General features: G+C 43.1%; 1 protein-coding gene and 1 pseudogene across 1 annotated transcript in view; both read left to right on the top strand.

Annotated features, from left to right (window-relative positions):
- LOC127083051 (alcohol dehydrogenase 1-like) overlaps window positions 1–10,601 on the top strand; it is a 41,875-nt pseudogene extending 31,274 nt beyond the window's left edge.
- Window positions 1–27,118, top strand: part of LOC127082491 (alcohol dehydrogenase 1-like) — an 86,697-nt gene that overhangs the window by 31,347 nt on the left and 28,232 nt on the right. The window lies entirely within an intron of this gene.

The raw sequence follows: 27,118 nt of genomic DNA, 5'->3' as shown, positions 1-27,118 counted from the left end.
CTCCTAATGTCGTCAACAATCCCATGCCGCAGCATGGTGGTGCAAACATTAATATGATGGAAGGAAAAGCCAAGTCCATTAAGGATGTGTTGAAGTTGAAGACTCCATTGTTGGATATCAAAGGATGCTTGCTGAAGGCCGATGTTTTCCCCGGTTGTGGGAAGGATTGTTTGGATTGTGCCACTCAGAGTGGAGGTTGTTTGAAGCTACAGCAGGGTATCCAGGCCTTGCTCGACAAAGGTATCCTCCAGGTTGAAGACCTATCTGCCCAAGAGTCTGTTGAAGAGGCATTTGAGAATGCTGGCCAGATCTATGCAATCGACGATGAAGATGGGGATAGTGATTGTGACATTGACAACTGGGTGCGTCCGAGGATCCCGGGTGAAGTCATCAACAATTGGTCTTCTGAGGAGATTGTCCAAGTCACTTTTCTGAAGGAGTAATTTTCTTTGTTTATTCATGCATGTCCAAGTCTTACGTTCCGCCCAGGACGTAATGACTCATTGTAGGGCTCATCTATGTGACACTTGCATTTTTTATCATAAATGAAGGACGTCTTTTTGCATTCAAATATTTCGTTCCATGTCTTTCTATTTTTGCAGTTTTTTTCAAAACAAAAAAAATGGCAATGTTTTGTTTAGTTTCCACTTTTTTCTTTCACACTCATAAGCACATACCATCACTCATGCAGATGCACGTCACCGGATCCTATTGATAACGGTTCTGCTATGGCTCACTTCGAGTTTGAAAATCCAATCTTTCAAGCTGAAAAAGAGGGTGATGAAGACTGTGAACTCCCTAAAGAACTTGCCAGGTTCTTAAAACAGGAAGAAAGGGTCATTCAACTGTATCAAGAGCCTACTGAAGTGATTAATCTCGGCACCAAGGACGCCAAGAGAGAAATCAAGATAGGGGCTGCTTTGGGAGATGATGTGAAGAAAGGGCTGATTGAATTGCTGCAAGAATACATTGACATCTTCGCCTGGTCTTATCAGGACATGCCCGGGCTGGACACAGACATCGTGGTACACCGCTTGCCTCTCAAAGAAGGTTGTCCTCCGGTCAAGCAGAAGCTCAGAAGAACAAGACCAGAGATGGCTGTCAAGATAAAGGAAGAAGTGCAAAAGCAGTTGGGTGCAGGGTTTCTAGCAGTCACCAATTATCCGCCATGGGTTGCAAACATCGTCCCAGTACCTAAGAAGGATGGAAAGGTACGGATGTGTGTCGACTACCGGGATCTGAACAGAGCTAGCCCTAAAGATGATTTCCCATTACCTCACATCGACGTTTTGGTGGATAATACAGCTCAGTTCTCGGTATTCTCCTTCATGGATGGCTTTTCTGGCTATAACCAAATCAAGATGGCACCAGAGGACATGGAAAAGACAACTTTCATAACCCCCTGGGGAACCTTCTGCTACAAGGTGATGCCGTTTGGTCTGAAAAATGCCGGAGCAACATATCAACGAGCTATGGTGACTCTGTTCCATGATATGATTCATCATGAAATCGAGGTTTATGTGGACGATATGATTGCCAAATCTCAGACAGAAGAAGAACATTTGGTGAATTTGCAGAAATTGTTTGAACGGTTAAGGAAATTCAAACGGAGACTTAATCCGAACAAGTGCACTTTCGGGGTGAGATCGGGAAAATTGTTGGGTTTTATTGTTAGCGGAAAAGGGATTGAGGTGGATCCTGACAGAGTGAAAGCAATACAGGAAATGCCTGAGCCAAGAACAGAGAAGCAAGTCCGTAGTTTCTTAGGGAGGTTGAACTACATTGCAAGGTTCATCTCTCACCTAACAACCACGTGTGAGCCAATTTTCAAATTGCTGAGGAAAGATCAGGCTATCAGGTGGAATGAAGATTGTCAAAGGGCTTTCGAGAAGATAAAAGAGTATTTGCAGAATCCTCTTATCCTTATGCCTCCAGTCCCAGGGAGACCGCTGATTATGTACTTGACAGTACTTGACAATTCTATGGGTTGTGTTCTCGGTCAACACGACGAGACAGGTAGGAAAGAACATGCCATCTACTACTTGAGTAAGAAGTTCACAGATTGCGAGTCGAGATACTCAATGCTTGAGAAGACATGTTGTGCACTTGCATGGGCTGCTAAGCGATTGAGACAATACATGCTGTCTCACACAACCCTACTGATCTCCAAGATGGATCCAGTCAAATACATATTCGAGAAGCCAGCTCTCACCGGAAGGGTGGCTCGTTGGCAAATGGTGCTGACAGAGTACGATATCCAGTATACATCCCAGAAAGCCATAAAGGGGAATATTCTGTCAGACTATCTTGCTCAGCAGCCGATTGATGATTATGAGCCGATGAAGTTTGATTTTCCAGATGAAGACATCATGTTCCTCAAGATGAAAGACTGTGAAGAGCCAGTTGTTGAGGAGGGACCTGATCCAAACGAAAAGTGGACTTTGTTGTTTGATGGGGCTGTCAATGCTAGAGGAAGTGGAATTGGCGCTGTCATTACTACTCCGAAAGGTGCCCACATGCCTTTCACCGCTCGTTTGACTTTTCAGTGCACCAATAATGAAGCTGAGTACGAGGCCTGTATCTTGGGTATTGAGCAAGCCATTGATCTGAGAATCAAGACTCTGGACATCTTCGGAGATTCAGCTCTGGTGATCAATCAAGTAAATGGTGATTGGAATACTCTCCAACCCACTCTGGTCCCCTACAGAGATTACACGAGAAGACTGTTGACTTTCTTCACAACAGTAAAATTGTATCATATACCTCGTGATGAGAACCAGATGGCAGACGCACTTGCTACTCTATCCTCCATGATCAAGGTAAGTCGTTGGAACCATGCTCCCAGGATCGATGTGATGCGCCTTGACAGGGCCGCGTACGTGTTTGCTGCTGAACTGGTAGTCGATGACAAGCCCTGGTATCACGATATCAAGTGCTCTCTGAAGAATCAAGAGTACCCTGCAGGGGCATCCAACAATGACAGAAAGACTTTGAGAAGATTGGCAGACAGTTTCTTCTTGAACAAAGACGATGTGCTGTATAAGAGGAACTTCGACATGGTTTTGCTCAGATGCGTGGACAGACACGAGACAGACATGTTAATGCAGGAAGTTCATGAAGGTTCCTTCGGTACTCATGCCGGAGGACATGCAATGGCTAAGAAATTATTGAGAGCGGGTTATTATTGGATGACCATGGAATCAGATTGCTTCAAATATGCTCGGAAGTGTCATAAATGCCAGATTTATGCTGATAAGGTGCATGTGCCGCCAAATCCTCTGAATGTGATGACTTCGCCGTGGCCGTTTGCTATGTGGGGCATTGACATGATCGGAAAGATTGAGCCGACTGCTTCCAATGGGCATCGCTTCATCCTTGTTGCCATCGACTATTTCACCAAGTGGGTCGAAGCAGCGTTGTTCGCGAATGTCACCAGACATGTGGTTGCCCGTTTCATCAAGAAAGAAATCATTTGTCGCTATGGGATTCCCGAAAGAATCATTACTGATAATGGTTCTAATCTCAACAACAAAATGATGAAGGAGTTGTGTCAGAACTTCAACATTCAGCATCACAATTCTTCCCCTTACCGCCTTAAGATGAACGGCGCTGTTGAGGCGGCAAATAAGAACATAAAGAAGATTGTGCAGAAGATGGTCGTCACGTACAGAGATTGGCATGAGATGCTACCCTTCGCCTTGCATGGGTACCGTACTTCAGTACGTACGTCGATTGGGGCAACCCCTTACTCTCTAGTGTATGGTATGGAAGCAGTCCTACCTGTTGAAGTGGAGATTCCTTCTCTAAGAGTCCTGTTTGATGTCAAGTTAGACGAAGCCGAATGGATTCGGACAAGGTTCAATGAGTTGAGTCTTATCGAAGAGAAGCGAATGGCAGCCATTTGTCACGGGCAGTTGTATCAGAGTCGGATGAAGAGAGCCTTTGATCAGAAAGTGCGTCCTCGTTGTTTCCAAGTCGGAGATTTCTTGTTGAAAAGGATCCTTCCTCCTCAGACAGATCACAGAGGCAAGTGGACTCCTAACTATGATGGACCGTATATTGTCACCAAGGTTTTTTATGGTGGGGCCTTAATGCTTGCAACTATGGATGGTGAAAACTTCACTTCCCCTATGAACTCAGACGCAGTTAAAAAATACTTCGCATAAAATAGACCCGCTGGACAGTAAAAAGAATAGTCCAGGCAAAAATGGGCATCCTGACGAACCAAGAAAATGAAAAGGTTCGGGCAAAAATTAGGGATTAAAAATGAAAAGATCGTACACCCGGTAAGTTGAAAACCTGAAAAGGCAACTTAGGCAAAAATGGGTATCCCGGTGGATTGAAAACCCGAAAAGGGCGATCCAGGCAAAAGTTAGGGATTAAGCGAATGGCTGCGTTCTGAGTTAGTTCTGAATCTCATCTCATGTCGATGACGGGAAATTTTCGAAAGGTAGGAAACAATCCAATCACCTTTTCAGAAGGCTGATCATCTGGAGGATCTTGAAGACGGGCAAGTCATAGCAGAATTGGAACCCAATAGAAATCCATTTCACATTGCCATTAGATTAATTTCTGTTTTTATCTTTTGTGCGATTACCTCTTTCCAGGGATTGCTTCCTGATGTAAATGCCTATTCAGAGGCCATTCAATCAATAAAATCATGTTATTCAGTATATCTCTGTTTTCATTTTCATTTTACTGTTTTGTTTGCAAAAATGACGTCCGAATTTTTGATAAACATTGCATCATGACACATAAGGGTTTTACAGGTACATGCTTAATAAACATTTAAAATTGCTGTAAATTTTAAGTGCTTTGGATCGTCTATTCAGAACAGATACCCTCGGGGCATTTCCTTAAAATCCCCTGCAGATGATCGTGAATATCTTCCCCAGTGAAGTCGCCAACAGACGAATCCGGTGTCTTATCCCTGCAGAGCTGATCAAAGTGTTGGATTCTTCAATCCCTAGTAGGTTCTCACCACTATACTTCCCCAAGCGTTTGTTTCAGGACATACACTCCCCAGTAGAGTTGATAGTGCCAGACTATATATCCTCAGCGGAGTTGACAGTGCCAGACTGTATCTTCCCAGCAGAAGTGGCTGCTCCTTAGAGTTCGAGGCCAGATCGATAATCCCAATGCCAGATCCATGGTTTCTTTCCTTGAAGCAGAACCTCGGTACCGTATCAGTGTTTGCTTCCCCTGCTGAGTCATCTCTCGCAGATCGTGGTTGCCAGAACCACTATCGCTTTCCCCAACAGCAGGTTTTCAGTGTCGTTCTCTCCCCAGTCAGAATCTCGGTATTTCGTCATTGCTAGAACACCGTGTGGCAGTTCATTTCCCCACATAATTCTTTGCGCTGTGCATCTCCAGCAGCCTTGCCAGGGTCCAGAAGATGGTGATCATTTTCCCAGCAGATCCCCTTACCTCAGCTTGACATTCTACCCAGCATTTCGCATCCCTGCATGTAGAATCATATTGCATTGCATCCTTCCAAATCGCGTAGCATTTCCATTTTTATGGAGCATTACACCATTGAAAAATTCAAACATACGCATGTAAGCATAAAACATTCTCGGTATCCCAAGTGATAAACTAGAAGTTGTTTCCAGTACTCAGACTGAAGATTGTTCATGACTTACCTTTGTTATCCCCAGCAAGTGTCATTGGCCCATGCGCCGCCTCTATTATCTTTTCCTATTTCTGCCGATGCTGACAGGCATGAAGTTTTTCCGGTATTCAGACCGAAGTGGCATTCAGGCCAATTTTCCGGTATTCAGACCGAAGTGGCATTCAGGCCAATTTCCGATATTCAGATCGAAGTGGCGTTCAGGCCAGTTTCCGGTATTCAGACCGAAGTGGCGTTCAGGCCAGTTTTCCGATGTTCAAATCGAAGAAGTTTCTGACGTTCAGGTTGATGCAACTTGTGGCATTCAGGTCAATTTTCCGATGTTCAGATCGAAGAAGTTTCCGACGTTCAGGTCGATGCAACTTGTGGCATTCAGGCCAATTTTCCGATGTTCAGATCGAAGAAGTTTCCGACGTTCAGGTCGATGCAACTTGTGGCATTCAGGCCAATTTTCCGATGTTCAGATCGAAGAAGTTTCCGACGTTCAGGTCGATGCAACTTGTGGCATTCAGGCCAATTTTCCGATGTTCAGATCGAAGAAGTTTCCGACGTTCAGGTCGACGCAACTTGTGGCATTCAGGCTAGCCTCTCGGTGTTCAGACCGATATTAATAATCTCATATCTCCCGATGTTCAGATCGAAGTCATTTCCAGTATTCAAACTGATGAGCGGCATTCAGGCCATGGTTATTTCTGTGTTACCATTTATTTTGGTATCCAAGTTAACATTCTTTTTCGGTATTCAGACTGACTCTCACCGTACCAGACAGATTCTTCTTTCAAGACCACCTCTTTGCCGATTCTGACCGACATTGTTACTTCACTTCACTTCAGTGCAAATTTTTGGGCTTTTGTTGTATTCAATCCCTTGATACCTTGAAAGCACGAAAGCCGCTGCTATCTTCTTTCCAGGTCTCCAGTTGATTGAATAGGGGCAGCTGTAATACCCCAAAATTTACCCTTCATTTTTCCTGGAAGCATACGCTTTACACCTCATGCATGCATTCATTTTTAGGTCATTTAACATTAGATACATTGCATTTCATCATGTCAATCAGAATTAGATCCAAGAAACTTTATTTTAAAAAAAATATAAAAAAAAATATAAAAAAAAACGAAAAATAAAAAATAAAAAATAAAAAATAAAAGAAAAATCTCAGACTTGGACCTCTCTCAAAAGCCCACTAAGCTACCAATATTAGGCTATAAATACTAGAGTTTCAGTGAAATAAATATTGGATTCTATTCCTATTACCCTGAGGAAAAAGATAGTGAGAGAAGAGCTAACAGAGTTCAGAGCAGCCTCCAAACCCTGAAGGGAACTCAACTACACAGAATCACCTCTGCCTCACATAAACCCTAAAGATTGTTTTGTAAACCTCACGGGTGCAACTCAATTTCAATCAAGCTCTCCAATTAGGTTTGCCCTATATCCATCATCTTTATGCCTTTAATTTGAATGCTCTAAATGTATGAGGTATTATGGGTGAATTTGATACCCTGTTGATGCATGTCTTTTTTGTGAATTTTAATGGCATGATTCATGTGGTTACATTTTGATTTGGGGGCAACCCTTGATTACCCTATTTTTTTTTGTCTCTAACCTGTTTGTTGAGTTTTTGTGAGGGCTCACATGACTTTTGCAGGGATAACTTGCGTGATTTTCCACTTTATTTGTGGGATACCCCCTGGAGGTTTCATTCCGATTACCTGTACTGACTCACTTTCTTTGATGGTGTTTAGCTTGGAAGGATCCCTGGGTTTCCCATTCCTCTAACCGCTGTTACTTCGGATCTTTATCCGCGTGTTACTTTTACATTTTTCCCGCATTTTACTGCTTTCCTAGCTGGAAGACCTCGATAGGAGGCAATGTTTTTGTGTGTTTTTTTTTACAGGTTCCTTCGTCAAGGACTGCCTTTTTGCATGAGTTCACCAAACCCTAACCCTTCATTGATTTTTCTTCTCCTAAACACACATTTACTCCTTCTACTATAGGTGAGTAAGTCTCCAAAGGTCGAGCATCCGGTAGATTGCGTAGTAACGTCGTTCGTCCAAAACCCACTTCATAACCCCGTAGTTAGCCGAACTACGGCTTGCTCTGATTCTCATTCCAGATGAGATACGTAGGCATAAGACGCGATGTCTTAGCGAGCACACATCCCCCCAACCCATAGGTCAGCCGAGCTACGAAGACTCTGATTCTCATATTCAGATGAGATACGTATGCAGTGGATGCGACATCGGCGTGAGTCATTTTCATTTAACCATTTTTTTTGGTAAACAGCACAAGATAAACTCACACCCTTTAGACAAGAACTACAAAAGTGGATCCCGTAGAGTACTACGGATGCGTAGGGGTGCTAATACCTTCCCTTCGCATAACCGACTCCCGAACCCAAGATTTGGTTGCGAGACCCCGTCTTGTCCTTTCCTTTTTCAGGTTTACTTCGAGCGTTTCCTTTCCCTCCTTTGGGATGAATAACGCACGGTGGCGACTCTTCTGTCATTTTCTTTCGCCGGTTGTTTTTTCGCGCACTGTATTTTTCAGGTTGCGACAAATGTGTCTGTCGGTTTCCTTCTCCACCATTACTTTGAACCTTTTGAACACCTCGAATGCTTCAGACTTTTCTTTCAAGAAATAAACCCATGTCTTCCGTGAGTAATCGTCGATAAAGGAAATAAAGTATCTTTTGCTATTGAAAGATTCTGGCGTGATTGGCCCACATATGTCGGTGTGAATCAATTCAAGGATATGCTTAGCTTGATATTCTGCCTTCTTTTGAAATGAAGTTCTTGTTTGTTTGCTAAGCACACATTCTTCACAAAACTTTCCTTCATAATCCATATCTGGTAGTCCATGCACCATGTTCTTTTTCGCCAACCTTTTTAAACCAGCATGATGTAGATGACCAAAACGTAGATTCCATAGTGACGCTTTGTCTTCGACATTTACTTTTAAACATTTTTCTCGAACGTTTATCACATTCAGTTTGTACATTCGATTTCTCTCTATTTCGACACGAGCAATCAGATGTCCCAGCTTGTCCTTCAAATGCAGTATCCGTTCTTTCATAAGTATCGAATAACCTTTTTCTATAAGTTGTCCCAAACTCAAGATGTTGGTCTTAAGATTTTTTACATAATAAACATCTTGAATTGATCCAATCAACCCATCCTTCTGCAAGTAACGGATCGTTCCCTTGCCTTCGACCTTCACTTTCGATGCATCTCCAAAAGACACATTTCCATCTTCAATTTTTCTCATTTCTTTAAACAAGTGTTTATGACCACACATATGGTTACTTGCTCCTGAGTCAAGATACCAAACATTGTCATTTGAGTTGATCTCATTTTGAGCCATCAAGAGAAAACCTTCATTTGCTTCAGCTTCCAAAGTTAGATTGGTTGTTTCTTCTACCTTCTTTTCGATTCGACAATCTTTTGCAAGATGTCCCACTTTATCACAGTTATAGCATTTAAATGAGTTACAATTCTTTGCATAATGACCATACTTCCCACACTTGTAGCATTCAAAGTTGGAATGGTTCGACCTACCACCTCTTTGACCACGTCCTCTGCCACGCCAATTTTGCTGGCTCGACTGTCCTCTCTCGAAGGTGCTGCCTCTACCACTTCGACCACTGTCACGTCCTCCACTACCACGTCCTCTTCCTCGAAAATTTTGAGAAAAGAGTACCTTTTCGTCTTTGATTTGCTCCTTGGTTTGATTTGCGTCCTTTGCTCCTTCTTCCTTCTTTTTCATCTTACGTTGTTCGTGTGCTTCGAGGGAACCAGCAAGCTCTTCGACTAAGAGCGTCGAAAGGTCCTTCGACTCTTCTATTGCACACACAATATTCTCAAATTTATCTGTTAAAGATCTCAAAATCTTTTCAACAACTCGTGCATCAGTTACTGTTTCGCCATTTCTTGTGAGTTGGTTCACCACCTTTTGTACACGCGTGATGTAGTCAGATACGTTTTTTGACTCCTTCATATGCATCCTCTCCAATTCTCCACGAAGTGTTTGGAGTCAAACTTGCTTTACTCGATCTACTCCTTTGAACACTTTCTCTAGCGTGTCCCACGCTTCTTTTGACGTAGTCGAACCGACAATCTTTTCGAAGCCTGATTCATCAACAACCCTAAACAACATGTATAATGCCGTTTTATCCTTCGATCGCGTCTCTTTCAACGCCTTGTTTTGAGCTGTCGTATATCCCATAATATCTGTTGGTTCTTCAAACCCATCTTTGGTCACCTCTCACGCGTCTAGAGATCCGAGAAAAGCTTTCATTTGGATACTCTAGTTTTTGTAATTTAACTTCGTTAGCCGTGGCAACGACATTTGATTCATCATGTTTGCCATTAGCTCTGATTCCAATTTGTGATAAGAAGCAAATCTTTTGTGACTTATGTATTTTTAATTAGAGTACATCCTTGGTCTTTATATAGACTCAGAAACTTACAATTATTAGTAAATACTATTAATAGGCCACTATCTCTTGACCTTCCAACTACAACAGACTCTTAATCTCTCCACTAACTTATTAATAGAAACCCACTAGCTATAACATTAAAGTTTATTCAACAGTACTTATTGGAGTGCCAAGCAAAGATGATGCCTTCAAAACTCATCCTGTGAATTTCTTGAATGAGAGGACTCTTAAGGGTACCTGCTTTGGCAACTACAAGCCTCACACTGATCTTCCTAATGTTGTTGAGAAATACATGAAAGGGGTAAGTTTTTATACATGTTGAATTATGCAGTGCATTAGGTGGATTAAGTGATATTGCAGATCTAGAAGGATATGTTATTCATGTTGTTAATGTGATATTACTGCGAGTACTTACTGCAGGAGCTTGAGCTGGAGAAATTCATAACTCACACAATACCATTTTCAGAGATTAACAAAGCTTTTGATTACATGCCGAAAGGAGAGTCCATCGGATGTATCATCAAAATGGAGGAGTAAAATAGTAGTCCCTACTGGGGGACTGAGGTTCACTCTCTAGTTTTATAAGAAAAAATTTAATAAATGATCTGTCATACCCCAAAATTTGCCCATTGATACTACAAAGCATTTCTCAAGACCCTCTGACTTGATCTGCAAGGCACTGATATCAAATGGACAAAAGCCCAGCTCACAACAGGCCTAATCCAAAGTGGCCCAAAATAGCTTGCTCGCTAGGCGAGCAATTCCTTCGCCTAGCGAATACCTCAGCATGCCACTCGCCCAGCGAAGCATCAGGTCCAGAAAAAGCCCAAACCTAGTTTGCTCGCTAGGCGAGCAATTCCTTCGCCTAGCGAAGCTCGCGAAAGTTTGAGGTTTTGGACCTCATTTTAAGCCCATTAGGTCACCACCACTACCACTATAAATACCAGCTCCTCTGCCACGAAAAAAAGGACACACAGACACACAGAGACGGACGAAGACGGACGGAAACACGCATCCAGGGGGAGAAACACAGAAACCCTGCTGATCCAAAGCGTTCAGAAGGCGGAAACCCTGAAGGCCGCTTACCCGCTCCGAAGCTACCGTCGCCCAACTCAATCCGGCTCGCCAATTCAAGGTTGCAACTCGATTTGCAAACAGGTTTGCCTCACTATTATCGCTTTAGTTTCTTAATTGGCATATGATTATCACTTTGTGTCCTTATTTTGCATGTGGTACCACTTTAGTGTCTTAATTTGCATGTGATATCGTTTGGTACTCTCACTTGGCATATGGTACCACTTCATGTTCTTAATTTGTGGGGGGTATTATAATTGAATTCATAAACATTTTGAAGTTTTGCATGAGAATTTAAAGGTGCTTGAATATTGTGAAACTGAACCATATAATTATGTGTTGGAGGCCATAAGCCCTGCTGCAGGTTGAGGTCCTAATGTTCTCAAATTTCAAACCCGTGGCCGCTCGCTAGCTCATCGCTAGGCGAGCCCGCAGCGAGCCTTCGCTGAGCCTTCGCTAGGCGAAGCAGAGGCGACCGGACCAGGGGCTGCTTTGCCCTTTTGCTGCCCATTTCATGTTTACTTGATGATTCTGCATTATTTGGCTTAAATTTCTGACTGTTATATTTATTTTATGGGGCAATTTCCAATTGTATTTTGCCTCAATGCTCTAATCCGTGTGTTGCATGATGTAAATGCCAGCATACTTCCAAAGAAATAACCGGCTAGGCACGCCGCTTTAGGTGTGGACATTCTTGAGGAGATGGCTTTTGGATGACCTAAGTTTAATATGGAGATTCATCTTGAATCACCAAGCTTGATTTTTAATGTATTGATTTCATTGATTTCCGGTGGACCTAATTACCTAACTGATTACGGCTATTTAATTAATTGTTAAAATCCGGACCTTAAATAAATGATATCGGACCTCTCTTTATTACCCCACGATTACGTAATACGGTCATGTCCCGCGAATATGGGGATATCCTTAGCAAAGACCCTTCGATTAAATCATCATAAAATAAATCATGGTCCCTCGGATGTTGCCTTCGGAAATACGACTTTGTCCCTCGATGACCCTTCGGTGTAGCCTATGGTTAAATGATGATAGTCCCTTCGAATGCTAAGGTATCCTCACAACTGTTGCCTTCAATGACCAATCGATGACCCTACGATGACCCTTCTACATCCCAAGGATAAAACTACTTACTTCTCAATAGTCAGGACAGTTTTACCCTCATAAGGATAGGAAATGCCCGGAAAGACCTCGGACAGGTATAACCTTAATTGCTCATTCATAACAAAAAAATACTTTTCACCTCACACCTTTCAAACATCTTTTTGGAAAATCACCACTTAGCATACATCCGCACTAGGATCATTGCCGAGTTATATTTTTCTAAACTACTTTCAAAAAACTATACGAGATAACCACTTTGTATACATTCATGCAAGAATCATTACAAAGTTAAATTCTCGTTTTCAAAACATTTTTCATACATTTCTCAACCACTTTTTTTCAAACAAGGAAAACATAAATGATTGAGCAATTAAGAGCCCATGGATAACCATGGATACAAAGGGTGCTAATACCTTCCCTTTGTATAAAGTACCTCCCGAACCTAAGAATCTAAATTAAGGTCTTTCCTGTTCTTTTCCACCTTTCCTTATGGGATAAAAGAAAAGTCGGTGGCGACTCTTGCTAACCGCGACATTGCGATTACAAATCCAATAAAGTCCAGTTCACCGTATGACAGAACTGGCGACTCTGCTGGGGAAATACAAAGAGAGGTCCATCTTAAAAAAAAAAAAAAAAAATCATTTATGTTTTAAATTGTTCCTTCGTTTAAGGGATTGTTTGAGTGAAAGATCCTACACCCGGATCTAGTGTACCTTAGGTAAGTAGCAATAGATCATCGCGACTATCCGGCGTATACTGGAATGGTTAAAATGATGGCTACGGTTAATGTGACACTTTGGTTGTCCTGATGTTCCTCATGTTACTTGAGGAAAAATTTGGCTTCCGCGTGGTGTCATCAAAGCATTAACCAGACCTTTAGAACCCTAATTGACTCATCCTAGCCATTAGAAAGTAGTGAGATAACTGGCTTCGGTTCCGACTGAGGTTGGTTGATACTCGATACTACGCTCTTTGAGATTGGACTTTAGGGAAGCTTCGGTCAACCACTTGGCGTTGCACTGAAGTGGACTTAAAGAAAGGTCGATGATCTGAGATCCTTCTAGAACCCGGTTACTATTCTAGGACAGGTTGAACCAACCAAACTTCAATGGGGAGGGTACTTACCTATGGAACTCATGCAAGCCTTAAAACCTAGGAATAATTGTTGTGTGACATGCTTGCGCTTGCATAACATCATAACATCATAACATCATGACATCATAACATCATGGCATCATACTAACCATTTCAAGGACTTAGGATTTTAGCTTTGCTCTGTTGAACAGGTTATGGCTTCCAGGAAGACTATCCGGATCAATCTTGTAACGATCTCTCCTCAACTCAAGGATTTGGTGTTAGAACTCCCCGATCATGCTCAGTTCAACAAGAAACATGGTCATCTTCCCAACTTAGTTACCACTGGTTTCAAAGAAGATATGATGAGAGTCCTATTCCAGTTCTTCGATCCTAAACATCATTGCTTCACTTTCCCAGATTATCAGTTGGTACCCACATTAGAAGAATTCTCCCAGCTGCTCGGGATACCTATCCTGGACCAAATACCTTTCAGTGGTTTAGAAAAGATGCCAAAGTCTGAAGAAGTTGCCGCAGCTTTATGCATGACAAAATCTGACATTGAGACCAATCGGGTAACAAGGAGTGGAACGAAAGGTTTACTTGCCAAATTTCTGATAAGTAAGGCCCGAGAATTCCTAAAAGTTGTGAATGTCCATGCTTTTGAAGATGTTTTAGCATTGCTAATCTATGGTTTGGTGCTATTCCCTAATCCGGACCAATTCATAGATGTGAATGCTATTAAGATATTCCTCACACATAATCCTGTGCCTACCTTGCTTGGAGATGTCTTGCATTCCCTTCACACTCGTACTATGAGGAGGCAAGGGACTCTCATGTGCTGCGTACCTTTGTTGTCTAGGTGGTTTATTTCGCACCTCCCTCAATCAGTCTTGAAGAATGATCAAAATCTGAAATGGTCTCAAAGGACAATGGCACTCTCCCATTCAGACATCCGTTGGTGTTCCAATCTCAGAGAAAACGTCACCCTCATCGACCGTTGTGGAGAATTCCCTAATGTACCACTCCTGGGGATAAGGGGAGGTATTACTTATAATCCTGCCTTAGCCCTACGTCAGTTTGGGCATGCTCGAAGAGATGGTCCACATGAAATGATTATTCAAGGTACAGTGTTTGACTATGACAATGACTCTCAAGGTCTCCGCCAAAGGTTTGTACGAGCTTGGGGCATGGTGAAAAGAAGCAATTTAGGAAAGAAAAATTCTATTCCTATGGAGCCTTATCTCAGATGGGTGCGCGCCAGAGCTCGCGAACTTGTCATGCCATATCTTGCAGTCGGACCATTGACTGTTGAATCAGAGGCCGAAGGAGCTACTTCCCAGATCATTCCTTATCCAGATATGCCTACTGATGTTGAGGAATTGAAAAGATCCTGGACCCAGTTGAGAGAAGAGAGAGATACTTTCGAAGCTCAGTTCAATGCAGAAAGGAAGAAAGTGTTAGAGCTCACCAGTCAGCTTAATGAGGAACGAAGACTCAATGCATATCTTCGCCCGAAAAGAAGTCGCCCCTGGGAGACTTGAGCTTTGTATTTTTACTATTATTCCTTTTGTAATGAACATTGATCAAAAAAAGTAGCAATAAAACATTTCCCTCTTGTTGGGGATTTATGCGGAGTTAAATTCCAAAAGTCCTTGAAAACATTTCATACATTGCATCGCATAACATAACATTGCATAACAGGTGTTCTAAAGGACCATATTCTCACGGTCTGCCTCTTACACAGAAAAATGGATCTCGAACAATTTGTCAAAGATCTCCAGACTCAGAATGCTCAATTCAAGGAGATGATGCTAAGCTTATCCAAGGGGCAGGAGGAACTGAAGGCTCTTTTGGCCGAAAAGAAGAAGGACAAGAAAGCTGTGAGTTTCATTAACCCGGGAAGAAGGCGTAAAGGACAGGCTACGGGAATCAAATTTGGAATCCCGAATGGTCCAGAAGAGGGGGCGGAGAATGATTCAGAGGAGGAGAATGCTGATTTCTCTAACACTGAGGATGACGATGAAGAGTATGAAAATGAACAGTACTCTCCGAGAGATGATAAGTATAAATTGCTGGAGGAACGCATGCTAGCCATGGAGGGTCAGAAGACACCTGGTCTGGATTTCGAAAGTCTGGGTTTGGTCTCCGATGTGACCATCCCCCGCAAATTCAAAATCCCCACTTTCACTAAGTACGATGGTGCGTCTTGTCCTCAGATGCATCTAAGGGCTTATGTGAGAAAGATCCAGCCGCATACCACTGATAAGAAACTGTGGATCCATTTCTTCCAAGAGAGTCTATCTGGCACTCAGTTGGAATGGTATTATCAGCTCGAGAGCTCTGACATCCGCACCTGGACTGATCTAGCAACGACTTTCTACAAGCAGTACCAGTACAATTCTGAATTAGCACCTACTCGGCTACAGTTGCAGAATATGGCCATGGGATCTAAAGAAAGCTTCAAAGAGTATGCTCAGAAATGGAGAGATTTGGCCGGCAGGGTCAAACCCCCTATGACTGACCGAGAATTAGTAGACCTGTTCATGGGTACTCTGACTGGCCCATTCTACAGCCACCTACTGGGGAGTTCTTCATCAGGTTTCACTGAACTTATACTGACAGGTGAACGGGTGGAGAGCGGCATTCGAAGTGGAAAATTACAGGCAGCTACTTCTACAAGCAGTAAAAAGTCCTACCATGGGAAGAATGAATCGAATGCTGTGTATGGTCAAAAGAATCATAATAAGAAAATCGGTGACCATGCCATCGGAGCAGTGACGATCGCAGCCCCGCCAGCTCAAAACTTCCAGCAAAGACAAGACAGACCAAGAAGGCAGTTTACCAAGCTCAATATGACTTTAGCACAAGCACTGCAAAGTATGCTGAAGGTAAACCTAATCACTCTCAGAGGTCCTCCTGCAAATGTCAACACTGCTTCGCCTCGTTATAATCCCAATGCCAGGTGTGCATATCACTCCGATAGCCCCGGGCATGATACAAATGATTGTTGGCTGTTGAAGAATAAGATTCAGGACATGATCGATGCTGGGGAAATTGAGTTCGAGCCTCCGGAGACTCCTAATGTCATCAATGCACCTATGCCTAATCATGACAAGGCTGTTAATGCTCTCAATGACGATTCTCTCATCACTACTGTAGCGGACTTAACATCTCCTCTCCCGATCATAAAGCGGAATTTATCGCAAGCTGGTTTATTTCCAGGTTGTACTGAAGATTGCAATCTCTGCACACTTTGGCCCGAGGACTGCTTGAAATTGAAAAATGGCATTCAACGGCTGATGGACGACCGTACAATTCTCTTTGAAAGGGTTTCTAAAACGGAAAACCCTATTGAAGAAATATCTATGATTGCAAGGTCCAAGGTTCCAGTGAAGATTACTGCCCCCAGAATACCTGTGAAGATTGTTGCTGAGCCCAGAGTAGCTCCCCTGATCATTACTGCACCTGGCCCGATCCCGTATTCCTCAAGCAAAGCTATTCCGTGGAATTATGGAGGTGATGTTTATGTCCATGGCGTAAAGCAAGTTGGTGATCCTGCTAATCCTAATGACATTGTTGGGACTAGTAAAGTTACTCGAAGCGGAAGGATCTTCTCTCCAGAGATCTCACCTCCGGTTCCCGAAAACCGAGGAAAGGAACCAGTCAACCCTTCTCAGTCAGAGACACCGATCGAAGCTACTACTGAAGACGTTGCCAAACGAGAAATGGAAGAAGTGCTGAAAATCATCCGCAAGAGTGATTTTGATGTGGTAGAGCAGTTGGGGCACACTCCTTCCAAAATCTCGATGTTGTCCTTGTTGTTGTCTTCTGAATCTCATGCCAATGCCTTGATAAAATTCCTGAAGACTGCCCATGTACCTCAGGAGACCTCCGTCGATCAGTTCGAAAATTATGTTGCTAATCTGACTGTCGACGGTGGCCTAGGTTTTTCCAATACTTACCTGACACCAGCGGGAAAGGACCATAATAAGGCCCTGCATATTTCTATTGAGTGTAAGGGAATCACTTTGGCTCATGTGTTGATCGATAATGGCTCTTCCTTGAATGTGCTACCGAAAGCCGTGCTCGATAAACTCGACTGTAAAGGCATTGAATTGAAGCCTAGTGACATTGTGGTGCGTGCTTACGATGGTGCGAAGAGTGTTGTCTATGGCGAAGTGGTTCTCCCTATCAAGATAGGACCTCAAGTTTTCAACACTACCTTTTATGTAATGAACATTCGACCTGCCTACTCCTGCCTACTGGGGCGCCCTTGGATTCATGAGGCAGGTGCCGTGGCTTCGTCCCTCCATCAAAAGCTGAGGTATCCAATAGAGGGCAAGATCGTCACTGTGTGTGGGGAGGAAGAATACATTGTCAGTAGTGTGCATACCTTCAGATACGTTGAGATGGATGGTGAATTCTTCGAGACTCCAACTCAGTCATTTGAAGTGGTTTCTCCGCCCGATCCTGTCCTTAAGCCAACTCCCTGTGTGCCCAAGGTTACTCGTGCTCCTCCTGCTATGATTTCTCTGAAAGATGCTCAAGCTGTGGTTGAAGATGGTGGCTGTACTGGCTGGGGTCAACTGATCAACGTACCGTACAAGTCTGACAAAGCTGGTCTGGGATTCAACTCTGAGAAGACGGTCAAAGATCAAATCAATGTTGTAGAAGATGCTGACAGTGATTGCGACCTGGATAGTTGGATCTACCCAACAATTGGCGACGGACTCAATAATTGGAAGGCTGAAGACACTATCCCGATCTCCTTTAGTCAGGAGTAATTGTTATTGTCTATTTAGCATTGCAAATTCTAATTGAACTGCTTAAAGCATTGTGTCTATACCCGGGGCACAGTAGCTAATTTGTTAAGGGTTTTGTCATTTCATAAGCATATTTTCATATTCAATAAATCTATGGACGTTTTCGCATTCAAATATTGCGCTCTTTATTTTTCCTGTCGTCTTTCAAACAAGCTATGCTTTCTTACACACACTCACGTAACAAACTGCAGATCCGTACTCACTCTGGATCCTATTGATAATAATTCCGCTACTGTTCATTATGACTTTGAAAATCCAATCTACCAAGCCGAAGATGGAAGTGAGGAAGATTGTGAAGTCCCTGGAGAGCTTGCCAGATTGTTATTGCAAGAGGAAAGGACTATACAGCCGCATGAAGAGTCCCTCGAAATTGTAAATCTGGGTACTGAGGTAGACAGAAGAGAAGTCAAAATAGGAGCAGGATTGGAAAGCAGTGTCAAGGAAAGATTGATTCGGATGTTACATGACTATGTAGAGGTTTTCGCTTGGTCTTATGAAGACATGCCCGGGTTGGATACTGATATAGTGGTGCATCGGCTGCCTACGAAGGAAGACTGCCGTCCTGTCAAGCAAAAGGTTCGCCGCATGCGTCCTGAAATGTCTGAGAAAATCAAAGCCGAGGTTATGAAACAATTCAATGCCGGTTTCTTAGCTGTTACTTCTTATCCTCAATGGGTTGCTAATGTGGTGCCAGTGCCAAAGAAAGATGGTAAGGTGTGAATGTGCGTGGATTACAGAGATTTGAATAAAGCGAGTCCCAAAGATGACTTTCCACTCCCACACATTGATGTTCTGGTAGATAACACCGCTCAACACAAATTATTCTCATTCATGGATGGTTTCTCAGGTTACAATCAGATTAAGATGGCACCTGAGGACATGGAGAAAACCACGTTTGTGACGCAATGGGGCACTTTCTGTTACAAAGTAATGCCGTTCGGTCTAAAGAACGCCGGGGCAACGTACCAGCGTGCTATGGTGGTTTTGTTCCATGACATGATTCATCATGAGATAGAAGTATATGTGGATGACATGATAGCTAGATCTCATACTGAAGAAGAACATCTCGATCATTTATACAAACTGTTCGAGAGGTTGAAGAAGTACAAGTTGAGATTGAATCCAAACAAATGCACTTTTGGAGTAAGATCCGGTAAACTCTTGGGCTTTATTGTCAGCGGTAAAGGAATTGAGGTTGACCCGGCTAAAGTGAGAGCTATTCAAGAAATGCCAGTTCCCCGTACGGAGAAAGAAGTCAGAGGTTTCTTGGGACGCTTGAACTACATTGCTCGATTTATCTCCCACTTGACCGCTACTTGCAAACCCATCTTCAAGCTACTGAGGAAAAATCAAGAGATGATATGGAATGAGGAATGTCAAGAAGCTTTTGACAAAATCAAGAAATATCTCCAAGAACCTCCAATTCTGGTACCGCCCGTTGAAGGAAGACCTCTAATCATGTATTTGACCGTGTTAGAAAATTCAATGGGGTGCGTATTGGGGCAACATGACGAGTCTGGTCGAAAAGAGCATGCCATATACTACCTGAGCAAAAAGTTTACCGACTGTGAAACAAGATACTCACTGCTCGAGAGAACTTGCTGTGCTTTGGCCTGGGCTGCTCGCCGACTAAGACAATATATGTTGAATCATACCACTTTGTTGATTTCTAGGATGGATCCCATCAAATACATGTTCGAGAAGCCTGCCCTCTCCGGAAGAATAGCGAGATGGCAGATGATCTTAACAGAGTACGACATCCAGTATACTACCCAGAAAGCAATCAAAGGAGGCGTGCTAGCGGATCATTTGGCTCATCAAGCGGTGGACGATTACCAATCTATGAATTTTGAGTTCCCAGATGAGGATGTCATGCTTGTTACGGATTACGAAAAACCTAAACCAGATGAGGGATCCGAATGGGGATCCCGATGGACTATGGTCTTTGATGGATCTTCTAATGCATTGGGCCATGGTGTTGGGGTTGTACTCATTTCTCCCGAGGGTTACCATACGCCTTTCACAGCTAGACTATGTTTTCATTGTACCAATAATATGGCTGAGTATGAAGCATGTATTTTTGGACTCAAAGCTGCTATAGATTGGCGAATCAAGTTTTTGAGTGTGTACGAAGATTCGGCCTTGGTAATCAGTCAGATCAAAGGAGAATGGGATACTAAACATCCAAATCTCATCCCTTATCGAGAGCAGGTAATGACATTACTTCCATACTTTGAAGAGATTACATTTGAACATATTCCACGAGAGGAGAATCAGTTGGCAGACGCATTAGCTACCATGTCATCTATGTTCAGAGTCAGATGGGACGGTGAAGCTCCCATGGTTATCATTGGACGGTTAGATGAACCAGCATACTGTTATGGACTTAACACTGAGAAGGTACAGGAGAAACCTTGGTTCCACGACGTAAGAAGATATTTAGAGACTCAGGAGTACCCTGAAGGGGCATCCATCAAGGACAGAAAATTCCTGAGGAAGTTCTCCGCTAAATTCTTTCTGAGTAATGGAGTATTGTACAAACGTAATCATGATTCAACTTTGCTTCGCTGTGTGGATAAAAAGGAAGCGGAAAAGATTATGGAAGACATGCATGACGGTATTTTTGGGACTCATCCTAATGGACATACCATGGCCAAGAAGATTCTGAGATCAGGGTATTATTGGTCTACCATGGAAGCTGATTGCCACCATCACTCCAGAACCTGCCACAAGTGTCAGATCTATGCGGATAAAGTACATGTACCTCTTGCTCCATTGAACGTGTTAACAGCGCCTTGGCCCTTTGCAATGTGGGGCATCGATATGATTGGAGAGATTAAACCCACGGCTTCTAATGGACATCGCTTCATTCTTGTCGCTATTGATTACTTTACGAAGTGGGTAGAGGCAGCCTCATTCGCTTCTGTCACCAAGAATGTGGTGGCACGGTTCGTCAAGAATAGCCTTATTTGTCGGTATGGCATCCCTGAAAGGATTATCACTGACAATGGTACTAATTTGAACAACGAGATGATTACTGAACTCTGCACGCAGTTCAAAATTAAACACCATAACTCCTCTCCGTACCGGCCAAAGATGAATGGCGCCGTGGAGGCTGCTAATAAGAACATCAAGAAGATCATACAAAAGATGACAGTAACGTACAAATACTGGCATGAGATGTTACCATTTGCTCTCCATGGTTATCGCACTTCAGTACGCACTTCGACAGGGGCAACTCCTTTCTCTTTAGTCTACGGAACGGAAGCTGTTTTACCAGTGGAAGTCCAGATTCCCTCTCTAAGAATCATGAAAGAAGCGGACTTAGATGAAGATGAATGGATTCAGACTCGACTCGACCAGATAAATTTGATTGATGAGAAGAGACTTGCGGCTGTTTGTCACGGGCAGATATATCAGAAGCGCATGACCCAAGCATTTAACAAAAGAGTCAAGAGACAGGTGTATCAAGTTGGTGACTTGGTGATCAAGCGTATCATTCTACCACAAGGGGATCCCAGAGGCAAGTGGACTCCCACATACGAAGGACCATTTGTGGTTAAGAAGGTATTCTCCGGTGGAGCCATGATACTTGCTACAATGGATGGCGAGGACTTCCCACATCCTGTGAACGCGGACATAGTTAAAAAATACTACGCATAAAAGAGACCCGCTAGGTCGACGTACCTAGGCAAAAGTAAGGGCATCCCGGCGAACCAAAAGGGTTCGGGCAAAAATTAGGGATAAATATATACAAATGTACACCCGGCAAGTCAAAAACCTGAAAAGGCGGCTTGGGCAAAAAAGGGTATCCCGGTGGACTGAAAACCTGAAAAGGCGGTCCAGGCAAAAATTAGGGATTAAAGCGTATGACTATGTCCCGTTCTCTGTCAGCTTCAACCAAGTTCCAGGGACTGAACGAGCCAATCACTTCTATCCGACAGCAGGAGATGAGATGCTTGAAGACATAATGACAGTGGTGGAATTAGAATCGATAGGACTTTTTCTGCATAGCTTTCTCCTTTTCTTGACAATTTCCTCTTACTAGGATTTCCGTCTCCTTGTACTCAAATTGCCTATTTATAGGCTCTCTTTCAAAATCAATACGATTTCATTTCCAAAAAGATGCTTTTGTTTTTACCTTTTCTGTTTTGTTTGCGTAAACGTCCATTGATTTAACTTGAATTGACTTATGCACTTGAATATGACCAATGTTTACAAAAATGCATGCCTAAAATAGCAATAGCAATTACTACACGACTTCAGGATCGAGGAGAAGGTCTAACCACGCTTTCCAAGGAGGCTGTTACTAAGTCGATTCCCCGGCAACGCCAGTTATTCCCCAGAAGAGGTCGGCATCGCCCTACCGAAAGGTCATCCCTTCTATCCCCAGCCAGGCCCCGTTGGACAGAACCCGAATCCCCAGCTAAGGAAGGGCCATCAATACCAATGTCTCCGACCAGCAGACTGGGATCTATCTCCCCAGTAGAGTCCCCTGGAAGAATGTTTCAGACACCTAATGCATTCATTACATCATTTCATATTACATACCTGCATACAACGCTCACATTTACTTCATTCCGCGTCATACACTTTACATCATTTCATGATATATACATGCATACACATGCATACCAGGTTCGCGAGCATAAAACATTTCATGCATCATGACATTGCATGAAACTAACTTTATTTTTCAGGCTGATTATCCTTCTGATCACATTCAAGGTTCGAATACAGCTCTCAGATATACTCCATGTCAACATTCATTCTGACATCCTCCTAACGATGGCATCTATAAGCCCATCCCAAATATTCGTTGCAAATACAGTATACACAAATACTATCAGATATGGCCTAGCATACGGTCCATCCTGATTCATCTCAACGCATGACTCCTTCAACTCAGATACGATCTAGCGTACGATCCATTCTGACCTTCAATAACTCAGATACAGTCTAATGTACGACCAAGTTAGACCTTCAAATCTTCAAATACCACTCAAATACAGTCTAATGTACGACCAAGTTAGACCTTCAAGTCAGATTCTGCAGATACAGTCTAATGTACGACCAAGTTAGACCAGATTCTGCTCAGTGACAGTCTAATGTACGACCAAGTTAGACCGTCAAGTCCTCGGATTCTGCCCAGATACAGTCTAATGTACGACCAAGTTAGACCCTCATCCCTTGCTCAGGTGCTACCTTCGGACAGGTACATTCCTGAATGGTAGTCTGGTATACGGCTACTCCCCTTGCTCAGGTGCTACCTTCGGACAGGTACATTCCTGAATGGTAGTCTGGTATACGGCTACTCCCCTTGCTCAGGTGCTACCTTCGGACAGGTACATTCCTGAATGGTAGTCTAGTATACGGCTACTCCCTTTCTCAGGTGCTACCTTCGGACAGGTACATTCCTGAATGGTGGTCTGGTATACGGCTACTCCCCTTGCTCAGGTGCTACCTTCGGACAGGTACATTCCTGAATGGTAGTCTGGTATACGGCTACTCCCCTTGCTCAGGTGCTACCTTCGGACAGGTACATTCCTGAATGGTAGTCTAGTATACGGCTACTCCCTTTCTCAGGTGCTACCTTCGGACAGGTACATTCCTGAATGGTAGTCTAGTATACGGCTACTCCCTTTCTCAGGTGCTACCTTCGGACAGGTACATTCCTGAATGGTAGTCTAGTATACGGCTACTCCCTTTCTCAGGTGCTACCTTCGGACAGGTACATTCCTGAATGGTGGTCTGGTATACGGCTACTCCCCTTGCTCAGGTGCTACCTTTAGACAGGTACATTCCTGAATGGTAGTCCAGTATATGACTACTCCCTTACTCAGGTGCTACCTTCGGACAGGTACATTCCTGAATGGTAGTCTGGTATACGACTACTCCCCTGCTCAGATGCTACCTTCGGACAGGTACATTTCTGAATGGTAGTCCAGTATACGACTACTCCCTTACTCAGATGCTACCTTCGGACAGGTACATTTCTGAATGGTAGTCTAGTATACGACTACTCCCTTTTCAGCAAATTCAGCCTAACGGACGGCTCATTCTGCTCAGATATGGTTTAATGTACGACCAAGTTATACCTTCATCCCCTCAGATGCTACCTTCGGACAGATACGATCTAGCGTACGATCCATTCTGATCTTTCATCCCCAGCAAAGTCATCCGCCTAATGAATAACTCACTCCGGTATTCAGACACGGTCTAATATACGACCCGTTTTGATCCCTTATCCCCAGCAGTGTATAACATACTCGGACTCCCCAGTGAAGTCAACAGCATGATGAATGATTCACTATACGGTCTGAGGTACGGCCCGGTGTGACACCCATGTCTTCAGATATCGTCTAACGTACGACACAATCGGGAAATCTCCTCATCAAGTTTCCTGGATGGCATCTCTAAGCCCATCTCCATCAAGGCTAGCTCCTAATGGACGAGCGCAAATTTTTGGGGCATTCTAGTGTTCAATAATCTTTCACCTCCAGATCACGAACGACACATACCATTCTATTCTCTCGGTTCAAGAATATTGAACAGGGGCAGCTGTCATACCCCAAAATTTGCCCATTGATACTACAAAGCATTTCTCAAGACCCTCTGACTTGATCTGCAAGGCACTGATATCAAATGGACAAAAGCCCAGCTCACAACAGGCCTAATCCAAAGTGGCCCAAAATAGCTTGCTCGCTAGGCGAGCAATTCCTTCGCCTAGCGAATACCTCAGCATGCCACTCGCCCAGCGAAGCATCAGGTCCAGAAAAAGCCCAAACCTAGTTTGCTCGCTAGGCGAGCAATTCCTTCGCCTAGCGAAGCTCGCGAAAGTTTGAGGTTTTGGACCTCATTTTAAGCCCATTAGGTCACCACCACTACCACTATAAATACCAGCTCCTCTGCCACGAAAAAAAGGACACACAGACACACAGAGACGGACGAAGACGGACGGAAACACGCATCCAGGGGGAGAAACACAGAAACCCTGCTGATCCAAAGCGTTCAGAAGGCGGAAACCCTGAAGGCCGCTTACCCGCTCCGAAGCTACCGTCGCCCAACTCAATCCGGCTCGCCAATTCAAGGTTGCAACTCGATTTGCAAACAGGTTTGCCTCACTATTATCGCTTTAGTTTCTTAATTGGCATATGATTATCACTTTGTGTCCTTATTTTGCATGTGGTACCACTTTAGTGTCTTAATTTGCATGTGATATCGTTTGGTACTCTCACTTGGCATATGGTACCACTTCATGTTCTTAATTTGTGGGGGGTATTATAATTGAATTCATAAACATTTTGAAGTTTTGCATGAGAATTTAAAGGTGCTTGAATATTGTGAAACTGAACCATATAATTATGTGTTGGAGGCCATAAGCCCTGCTGCAGGTTGAGGTCCTAATGTTCTCAAATTTCAAACCCGTGGCCGCTCGCTAGCTCATCGCTAGGCGAGCCCGCAGCGAGCCTTCGCTGAGCCTTCGCTAGGCGAAGCAGAGGCGACCGGACCAGGGGCTGCTTTGCCCTTTTGCTGCCCATTTCATGTTTACCTGATGATTCTGCATTATTTGGCTTAAATTTCTGACTGTTATATTTATTTTATGGGGCAATTTCCAATTGTATTTTGCCTCAATGCTCTAATCCGTGTGTTGCATGATGTAAAGGCCAGCATACTTCCAAAGAAATAACCGGCTAGGCACGCCGCTTTAGGTGTGGACATTCTTGAGGAGATGGCTTTTGGATGACCTAAGTTTAATATGGAGATTCATCTTGAATCACCAAGCTTGATTTTTAATGTATTGATTTCATTGATTTCCGGTGGACCTAATTACCTAACTGATTACGGCTATTTAATTAATTGTTAAAATCCGGACCTTAAATAAATGATATCGGACCTCTCTTTATTACCCCACGATTACGTAATACGGTCATGTCCCGCGAATATGGGGATATCCTTAGCAAAGACCCTTCGATTAAATCATCATAAAATAAATCATGGTCCCTCGGATGTTGCCTTCGGAAATACGACTTTGTCCCTCGATGACCCTTCGGTGTAGCCTATGGTTAAATGATGATAGTCCCTTCGAATGCTAAGGTATCCTCACAACTGTTGCCTTCAATGACCAATCGATGACCCTACGATGACCCTTCTACATCCCAAGGATAAAACTACTTACTTCTCAATAGTCAGGACAGTTTTACCCTCATAAGGATAGGAAATGCCCGGAAAGACCTCGGACAGGTATAACCTTAATTGCTCATTCATAACAAAAAAAATACTTTTCACCTCACACCTTTCAAACATCTTTTTGGAAAATCACCACTTAGCATACATCCGCACTAGGATCATTGCCGAGTTATATTTTTCTAAACTACTTTCAAAAAACTATACGAGATAACCACTTTGTATACATTCATGCAAGAATCATTACAAAGTTAAATTCTCGTTTTCAAAACATTTTTCATACATTTCTCAACCACTTTTTTTCAAACAAGGAAAACATAAATGATTGAGCAATTAAGAGCCCATGGATAACCATGGATACAAAGGGTGCTAATACCTTCCCTTTGTATAAAGTACCTCCCGAACCTAAGAATCTAAATTAAGGTCTTTCCTGTTCTTTTCCACCTTTCCTTATGGGATAAAAGAAAAGTCGGTGGTGACTCTTGCTAACCGCGACATTGCGATTACAAATCCAATAAAGTCCAGTTCACCGTATGACATGATCCCTTTTGGATTTTTGAGTTTGTGAGGATTTATGAAGTTACTTATTATTATATGGTAGTTTAAGTTATTTAATTCTATGGTGAATGGAAATTGGTAAACAGTCCAAAGCAATAAGAACTAAGAAGAAACTTCACTTCTCTCAAAGTTGATATATACAATATGTTAAAAATCAAACAATTGCAGGTTGAATTCCAGAGCCCTGAGTGTAAGGAAATTAGTGCAGGAAGTAGT

This window comes from Lathyrus oleraceus, chromosome 5 (assembly GCF_024323335.1).
Source record: "Lathyrus oleraceus cultivar Zhongwan6 chromosome 5, CAAS_Psat_ZW6_1.0, whole genome shotgun sequence".
Taxonomy (NCBI): Eukaryota; Viridiplantae; Streptophyta; class Magnoliopsida; order Fabales; family Fabaceae; genus Lathyrus; species Lathyrus oleraceus.
Note: the sequence above shows the minus strand (reverse complement) of the source record. Positions and strands in the feature narration are given on the sequence as shown.